This window comes from Dama dama, chromosome X, assembly GCF_033118175.1.
Source record: "Dama dama isolate Ldn47 chromosome X, ASM3311817v1, whole genome shotgun sequence".
Classification (NCBI taxonomy): Eukaryota; Metazoa; Chordata; class Mammalia; order Artiodactyla; family Cervidae; genus Dama; species Dama dama.
Window position 1 is genome coordinate 107,703,167 of NC_083714.1, and position 8,914 is coordinate 107,712,080.

Sequence of the window (8,914 nt, forward strand, 5' to 3'; positions counted from 1 at the left end):
ACAATCCTTATCTACCAATACCTCCCCCATATATTTACCTTCTCACAAATCCCCTTTCCTTTGACTAGTTACTATTCCACAATTTATCACTCTTTTGTTAAAATGGTATCCAAGCCCCTGAGTCTACCCACCACTTTGGAGTTTTACTTCTTTTCTGTATAGCACCCCCTCAACATAAAATTAGAAATGTCAATTAAGTAAGTGTGCCATTTTCTCCTGTTAATCTATATTTTGTCTATTTAATTCACAGGCCTCAAGTACAGACCCTAAGAGGTTAAAGGAAAGGTCCTCACAGTGATAACTGTTATGAAGAAGAAGAAGTACTGACACAGGGTATTGAGGAAGATGACTTTAAATAAGATATTTAGGGAAGGCTCCTCTGAGGAGCTGATGTCTTAACTGAGACCTGTAGTTGGAAAGACATAGGCCATACCAAGACCTCAGGAAATGCATTCCCGGGAGAGGGACTAACAAGCAAAACCTTCTTGAGTTAGACATCAGCCTGGAGTATTTAATAGGCAGAAAGAAGACCAGAGTGGTTAGAGCAGAGTGGACGAGGTGGTGAGCTGAACTCCATGAAGTCAGTCTGCCACCAGACTGTGTGGCATCTTGTAGGTGAGTGGTTCTCACACTTGAGAGAGCATCAGAGTCACTTAAGGGCCTGTTAAGCTAGCTTGCTGGGCCCTATCCCTCGAGTTTCTGATTCTGAGAATCTGGAGTAAGTCCAAGCATTTGCATCTTAGAATGGCATGAGTTCTTATCATGAATGAATGAATGAAACCATTGATGTTTTTGAATGAAACCATTGATGTCATTGAGCCTAATTTTCTACTCGAATGTTAAACATCAATGATGAATACTTCATAGGTTGTTAAATGATCTCCTATATGTGCTAGAGCTAGGAAAACTTTAAGTCTTATGATTGTTAACAAAGATTATATTTCTGGGTTATAAACAAAGGAAATCACAAAGTAGTTGTGGGATGTGGTAAGTGAAAGGATGTAAGTAAAGACAAAGGAGGAGTCATGGAGAGTTACAGGCAGGCATGATTTTTTAAAATTAAAATTTAAAAATTTGTTGAGAGCCCAACTTGGGCCAGAGTTTAGATTTTTAGACTGAATTTTAATGGCTTCATTTTGAATTCACTTTTTCATGAAATTGTGTTTTTGGTCTTTTAAAAAATAAAATACTCTCTTAAAGGCTCAAAAGACTTTTGTCAGAGGAGACCAGTAAGCAATTCTTAAAACCTCTTTGAAGTGGAAATGATTCAAAGTACCTAATATTTCACCTGTCAGGGGCTATCTTTGATTGTACCCTTAATGCTGATAACAGCTGGGAATTTAACCTAAAGGTATTTGAGCATAATATGTGTATATGGGAAAAGTCAATATTTATTGATTTCAGATGACATAATTGAGAAAGACTGGAGATGGAAAAAAAAGGTCTCTGTGTGTGTTTGTGTGTGTGTGTATTTACATGTATGTAGGATAGGCACTAGAACCTGCCTGCCAGTGCAGGAGATATAAGAGACACGGGTTTAATCCCTGGGTTGGGAAGATCCCTAGGAGGAGGGCATGGCAACCCACTTCAGTATTCTTGCCTGGAGAATCCCATGGACAGAGGAGCCTGGCAGCTACAGTTCATAGGGTTGCAAAGAGTCAGACATGACTGAAGCTACTGAGCACACATGCACAGGATATTTCTGTTTCCAGTCTAATACCAGTCTGAGGAAATCTATTTGATCTGTGGTGAAGTTGGAGAGGAGGGTGGTAGTTAAAGCACTCCTGTTTTCTTATTCCTTAAAGACTGATGTCAACCAGCCATCACACATTTCTAGAGACAGACAGTCAGTTCAGTACAGTTCAGTCACTCAGCCATGTCCAACTCTGCAACCCCATGGACTGCAGCACAATCAGGCTTCCCTGTCCATCACCAACTCCCAGAGTGTGTTCAAACTCATGTGCATTGAATCAGTGATGCCATCCAACCATCTCATCCTCTGTCATCCCCTTCTCCTCCCACCTTCCATCTTTCCCAGCATCACAGTCTTTTCCAATGAGTCAGTTCTTCATATCAGATGGCCAAAGTATTGGAGCTTCAACTTCAGCATCAGTCCTTCCAAGGATTATTCAGAACTGACTTCCTTTAGGATTGACTTGTTGGATCTCCTTGCAGTCCAAGGGACTCTCAAGATCTTCTCCAACACTATCGTTAAAAAGCATCAGTTCTTCGGTGCTCAGCCTTCTTTATAGTCCAACTCTCGCATCGGTACATGACTACTGGAAAAAATATAGCTTGAGTAGATGGACCTTTGTTGGCAAAGTAATGTCTCTGCTTTTTATTTTTATTTATTTATTTTATTATTATTATTATTTTTTTTTTTAGTTGATGCTTGAAAAAATATGGAACGCTTCACGAATTTGCGTGTCATCCTTGTGCAGGGGCCATGCTAATCTTCTCTGTATCGTTCCAATTTTAGTATATGTGCTGCCGAAGCGAGCACTGTCTCTGCTTTTTAATATGCTGTCTAGGTTGGTCATAGCTTTCCTTCTAAGGAGGAAGTGTATTTTAATTTCGTGGCTGCAGTCACCACCTGCAGTGATTTTGGAGCCCAAGAAAATAAAGTCTGTCGCTGTTTCCTTTGTTTCCCCATCTATTTGCCATCAAATGATGGGAGTGGATGCCATGATCTTTGTTTACTGAATGTTGAGTTTTAAGCCAGCTTTTTCACTCTCCGCTTTTACTTTCATCAAGAGGCTCTTTAGTTCCTCTTTGCTTTCTGTCATAACGGTGGTGTCATCTGCATATGTGAGGTTATTAATATTTCTCCTGGCAATCTTGATTCCAGCTTATGCTTCATCCAGTCCCGTATTTCACATGATGTACTCTGCATATAAGTTAAAGGACATACTCCTTTCTCAATGTGGAACCAGTCTGTTGTTCCACATCCAGTTCTAACTATTGCTTCCTGACCTGCATACAGGTTTCTCAGGAGGCAGGTCAGGTGGTCTGGTATTCCCATCTCTTGAAGAATTTTCCACAGTTTGTTGTGATCCACACAGTCAAAGTTTTTGGTGTAGTCAATGAAGCAGAAGTAGATGTTTTTCTGGAACTCTCTTGCTTTTTCTGTGATCCAGCTGATTTTGCAATTTGATCTCTGCTTATCTGTCTTTTCTAAATCCAGCTTGAACATCCGGAATTTCTCGGTTCACATACTGTTGAAGCCTTGCTTGGAGAATTTTGAGCATCACTTTGCTAGTGTGTGAGATGAGTGCAATTGTGTGGTAGTTTGAATATTCTTTGGCATTGCCTTTCTTTGAGATTGGAATAAAAACTGACCTTTTCCAGTCCTGTGGCCATTGCTGAGTTTTCCGTATTTGCTGGCAGATTTTGCTGGCCAAATTGTCCAAATTTGTTGAGTGCAGTACTTTCACAGCATTATCTTTTAGGATCTGAAATAGCTCAGCTGGAATTCCATCACTTCCACTGGCTTTGTTCATAATGATGCTTCCTAAGGCCCACTTGACTTCACACTCCAGGATGCCTGGCTCTAGGTGAGTGATCACACCATTGCGGTTATCTGGGCCATTAAGATCTTTTTTGTATAGTTCTTCTGTGTGTTGTTGCCACCTCCTCTGAATATTTTCTGCTTCTGTTAGGTCCATACATTTACTGTCCTTTATTGTGCCCATCTTTGTGTGAAATGTTCCCTTGGTATCTCTAATTTTCTTGAAGAGATCTCCAGTCTTTGCCATTCTATTGTTTTCCTCTCTCTCTTTGCACTGATCACTTAGGAAGGCTTTCTTATCTCTTCTTGCTGTTCTTTGGAACTCTGCATTCAAATGGGTATATCTTTCCTTTTCTCCTTTGCCTTGAGCTTCTCCTCTTTTCCAGCTATTTGTAAGGCCTCCTCAGACAACCATTTTGAGTTTTTTGCTTTTCTTTTTCTTGGGGATGGTCTTGATCACTGCCTCCTGCACAGAGAGAGAGAGACCCAACAATCTTTTAATTTTATGTTTAGGAAATCCTGATATGTCTTGTTTTACTAACTGCTTAATGTAAGCCCAAGTGTTTTATGTTTGAACTGTTTGAAATTAGGACATGATGGCCAAGGGACTTTCTCACTTTTAAGGCAAGGGTAGATTCCTATCTCATAGGAATAATGTCCAAGTCATGTTTTGTGGCTGTGAGCCAGATGAGAGTTTCGAGATATGTCTGAAATAGCCTGCCAAATCCTCCTCCACTCATGTTTTCAAGAGAGAGGACAGGGTTGGGAAGGCTTTGCTTTGGTTTTCCTTATTGGAATTAGATATTCCAGGAACCTGTCACACTTTCAATTCTGATCAGTTGACAGGGATTAATGAGATTGACACCTATATAGTGGCTTCCCAGGTGGAATAGTGGTAAAGAATCTGCCTGCCAGTGCAGGAGACACAAGAGACATGGGTTGGATCCCTGGGTCCAGAAGATCCCCTGGAGGAGGGCATGGCAACTCACTCTATTATTCTTGCCTGGAGAATCCCATGGACAGAGGAGCCTGGTGGGCTACAGTCCATGGGGCTGCAAAGAGTCAAACCCCATGACTGAGCGACTGAGCACACACACCTAGATAGGTGGGTTGGGTACCAGGAGCAAAACGAGGGTGATGTTAGAAGTAGTGGGCTGGTGTTGCCAGCCAAAGAATGTCACTCACCATCTGGCTGTGCAAGAGTTGGGTCATTATTCACTATAGTTGCTAACCTTTAACACTCTCCTGAAAGGAGTTCAGGGTGGAGATCAAGAATGAGGCACTCTGTGCTCTGGAAAAACTGGCAGAACAGGCCTTCAGATAGTTAGATACTTTCAGGAGCAATTTTTTATGAACTCCAATTCTTTCACTTTCCCGTACTTAGAAAAACACTGAAAACTAACCCTGGAGTGGGCACCTTATCCCTTCTCCAGTGGATCTTCCCAACCCAGGAATTGAACTGGGGTCTCCTGCACTGCAGGTGGATCCTTTACCAACTGAGCTATCAGGGAAGGCCATACTTAGAAAAGCACTAAAATAATTAAGATATCTGTCCCTTAGGACTAGCAGCAACTTTCTGCTGAGATGTGTGCTTGGTTGCATTTATTCCCTTCACCAAGATCACATATATACTGACATCTCTCCCCACATCTTTGGAACAGTTCCTCAGGGTTATCTGATAGGTTGTGTCCCATGGTCCTGGAGCACACTGAATACACTTGACATACAGCTTTTACTTTGTGTTTTTCTTTTTCTGTCAACAGTGTCAAAGGGCAGACTTTAACCAAAGTTTGGCTTGAAGCCCTCTCCTTCATCCCAGATGCAGTAGGCCCCACATGATGGTGGAAGAGGGTTTGAGTAGGACTCAGTTTATTTAGATTATTGGCTCCATTGTGGTATCATCTTGAAGAAACTTTTTTTTGTTTTCTATTGTGTAGAATAAGTACCTACCTGATATCATGTTCTTTTGACATTTTTCTCATGTGTCCAACAGCTACATAATGTCCTTTTCCCCTGGAAGGTTGTACTGGAGGACTCATTCTCCTCATGCCTCATCTCACCTCTCTGCCTGCCCTCAAAACTCCACTGAGTCAGCTTCCACGAAGGAGGTCATTCCAGGATGGATGATTTGTGGTGCAGGTACTCCTGATGAACCACGGAGGTCGTTGACAAGGAACTTGGTCTCTGGAGTCAAATGGAGCTGTGCTTCCAGGGTCTGTAACATCAGGCACCCCTGTATTAGTCAGGGTTAGGGCAACAAAACAGAAATTACTCTCAATATTTCAATCAATAAGGGTAATAACACAGAAACGTGGGTGCTTTATATGACTGTTGGAAGGACTGGAGGAACAAAGGTCAGGGAAAGCCAGTGCTAGCTCTCAGAGTCACTGCTAGTTTTCAGAGACTCAGGAATTTGTTTCAGCTGTTCATAAAAGGAATTTCAGGACATTGCCACCAGTGGTTGCAGTTGCCAGTGGCATCACGGAGGGTGATAAGCAGAAAAACACCTGGAGGCTCATAAAAAAAAAAAAATCATATCTGTTGACATATATAGGTCTACCTGCTGGTGCCTTTTTGTCACCTTTGCTATTTTGTGCATATCCATTTCATTAGGGGAACCTAAACTGAATCCAAAATCCTGTTGCCAAGGAAATCTGGAAAATGTGGTTCCCAGATTTCTAACCCCTGAAAACCAGGCAAGGCATAGAAGGAGGTACAAAGGTACATAGAAGGAGGACTGTGCTGAGTGCCAGCACAGTCCACCAGCACAGTTCAGCCCTGGACTGCACAGGCATTATGTCCCTGAGCCTGTGGTGTCATCAATAAAGCAGATGTCATTCAAAACTATACCTATCATAAAAAAACAATATGCAAAGTAACAGTGATACAAAACTCAAAACCCCTTTGTCCCTTTTCCTCCACTGGAAAAAATCATCTTATGATCATAGAAATCCAAAACAATTTTTGAAGGAAAAACGAAAAAAAAAAAAAAACCACCTTGGTGCTATTTATTCTTTTAAAATATAAGAAGAATTAAGGTATTTATAGTATTCATTTTGATCTGAAGGCAATTGAGAAGAAGTAGACACAAGAAAGGGCTTCCCCAGTGACTCAGTGGTAAAGAAACTGCCTGCAATGCAGGAGATGCTGGAGATATGGGTTCAGTTTGTGGGTCTGGAAGATCCCCTGGAGGAGGGATGGCATGGCAACCCACTCCAGTATTCTTGCTGGGAGAATAATCTTTAGTTAAGATGCTAAATGAGCCCAAGTTCTAACCACCTTTTTGAGTTACTCATTACTGAGTATTCCTGTATGCACATGGAATACTGTATGCACAATGCACATGTTAATGAACTATGCTCATTGTCTTTTATTAATCCATCTTTTGTCAGTCTAATCTACAGGGCCCCAATTGAAAAACATAGGAGGGTAGAGGAAAATAGTTTTTCTTGTCCTACAATAATAAATGCTGATTGTAAAAATTTCGAAAATGTCATCAAAGACAAAAATGCATTGAACAGTTAAGGAGATGATTTTATGTAGGCTATTGCACTGGTGGAGGGGGGAGCTTCCCACGTGGTGCTAGTGGTAAAGAACCTGCCTGCCAATGCAGGAGACATAAGAGACATGAGTTCGATCCCTGGGTTAGGAAGATCTCCTAGAGAAGGGCATGACAACTCACTCCAGTATTTTTTTTTTCATTTATTTTTATTAGTTGGAGGCTAATTACTTTACAATATTGTAGTGGGTTTTGCCATACATTGACATGAATCAGCCATAGATTTACATGTGTTCCCCATACTGATCCCCCCTCCAACCTCCCTCCCCAACCCATCCCTCTGGGTCTTCCCAGTGTAGCAGCCCTGAGCACTTGTCTCATGCATCCAACCTGGGCTGGTGATCTGTTTCACACTTGATAATATATATGTTTCAAAGCTATTCTCTCAGATTGCCCCACCCTTGCCTTCTCCCATAGAGTCCAAAAGTCTGTTCCATACATCTATGTCTCTTTTTCTGTCCTGCATATAGGGTTATCATTACCATCTCTTTAAATTCCATATATATGCGTTAGTATACTGTATTGGTGTTTTTCTTTCTGGCTTAGTTCATTCTGTATAATGGGCTCCAGTTTCATCCATCTCATTAGAACTAATTCAAATGTATTCTTTTTAATGGCTGAGTAATATTCCATTGTGTATATGTACCACTACTTTCTTATCCATTCGTCTGCTGATGGGCATCTAGGTTCCTTCCATGTCCTGGCTATTATAAACAGTGCTGCAATGAACATCGGGGTACACATGTCTCTTTCAGATCTGGTTTCTTTCTTTTTTTTTGGGGGGGGGGGGAGATCTGGTTTCTTTGGTGTGTATGCCCAGGAGTGGGATTGCTGGGTCATATGGCAGTTCTATTTCCAGTTTTTTAAGGAACCTCCACACTGTTCTCCATAGTGGCTATACTAGTTTGCATTTGCACCAACAGTGTAAGAGGGTTCCCTTTTCTTCACACCCTCTCCAGCATTTATTGCTTGTAGACTTTTGGATAGCAGCCATTCTGATTGGCGTGAGATGGTACCTCATTGTGGTTTTGATTTGCATTTCTCTGATAATGAGTGATGTTGAGCATCTTTTCATGTGTTTGTTAGCCATATGTATGTCTTCTTTGGAGAAATGTCTGTTTAGATCTTTGGCCCATTTTTTGATTGGGTCATTTATTTTTCTGGAATTGAGCTGCAGGAGTTGCTTGTATATTTTGAGAATAATCCTTTGTCTGTTTCTTCGTTTGCTATTATTTTCTTCCATTCTGAAGGCTGTCTTTTCACCTTGCTTATAGTTTCCTTCATTGTGCAAAAGATTTTAAGTTTAATTAGGTCCCATTTGTTTATTTTTGCTTTTATTTCCAGTATTCTGGGAAGTGGATCATAGAGAATCTTGCTGTGGTTTATGTCAGAGAGTGTTTTGCCTATGTTCTCCCCTAGAAGTTTTATAGTTTCTGGTCTTACATTTAGATCTTTAATCTATTTTGAGTTTATTTTTGTGTATGGTGTTAGAAAGTGTTCTAGTTTCATTCTTTTACAAGTGGTTGACCAGTTTTCCCAGCACCACTTGTTAAAGAGGTTGTCTGTTTTCCATTATATATCCTTGCCTCCTTTGTTGAAGATAAGGTGTCCATAGGTTCATGGATTTATCTCTGGGCTTTCTATTCTGTTCCAAGATCTATATTTCTGTCTTTGTGCCAATACCATACTGTCTTGATGACTGTGGCTTTGTAGTATAGTCTGAAGTCAGGCAGGTTGATTCCTCCAGTTCCATTCTTCTTTCTCAAGATTGCTTTGGCTATTTGAGGTTTTTTGTGTTTCCATACAGATTGTGAAATTATTTGTTCTAGTTCTGTGAAAAATACCGT

General features: G+C 40.9%; 1 non-coding gene across 1 annotated transcript; it reads right to left on the reverse strand.

Moving 5' to 3' along the window:
• Positions 1-2,396: 2,396 nt before the first annotated feature.
• On the reverse strand, positions 2,397-2,503 carry LOC133053381 (U6 spliceosomal RNA). Its single transcript, XR_009692274.1, has one exon. It is a non-coding gene; the product is annotated as a U6 spliceosomal RNA (small nuclear RNA).
• Positions 2,504-8,914: the final 6,411 nt, after the last annotated feature.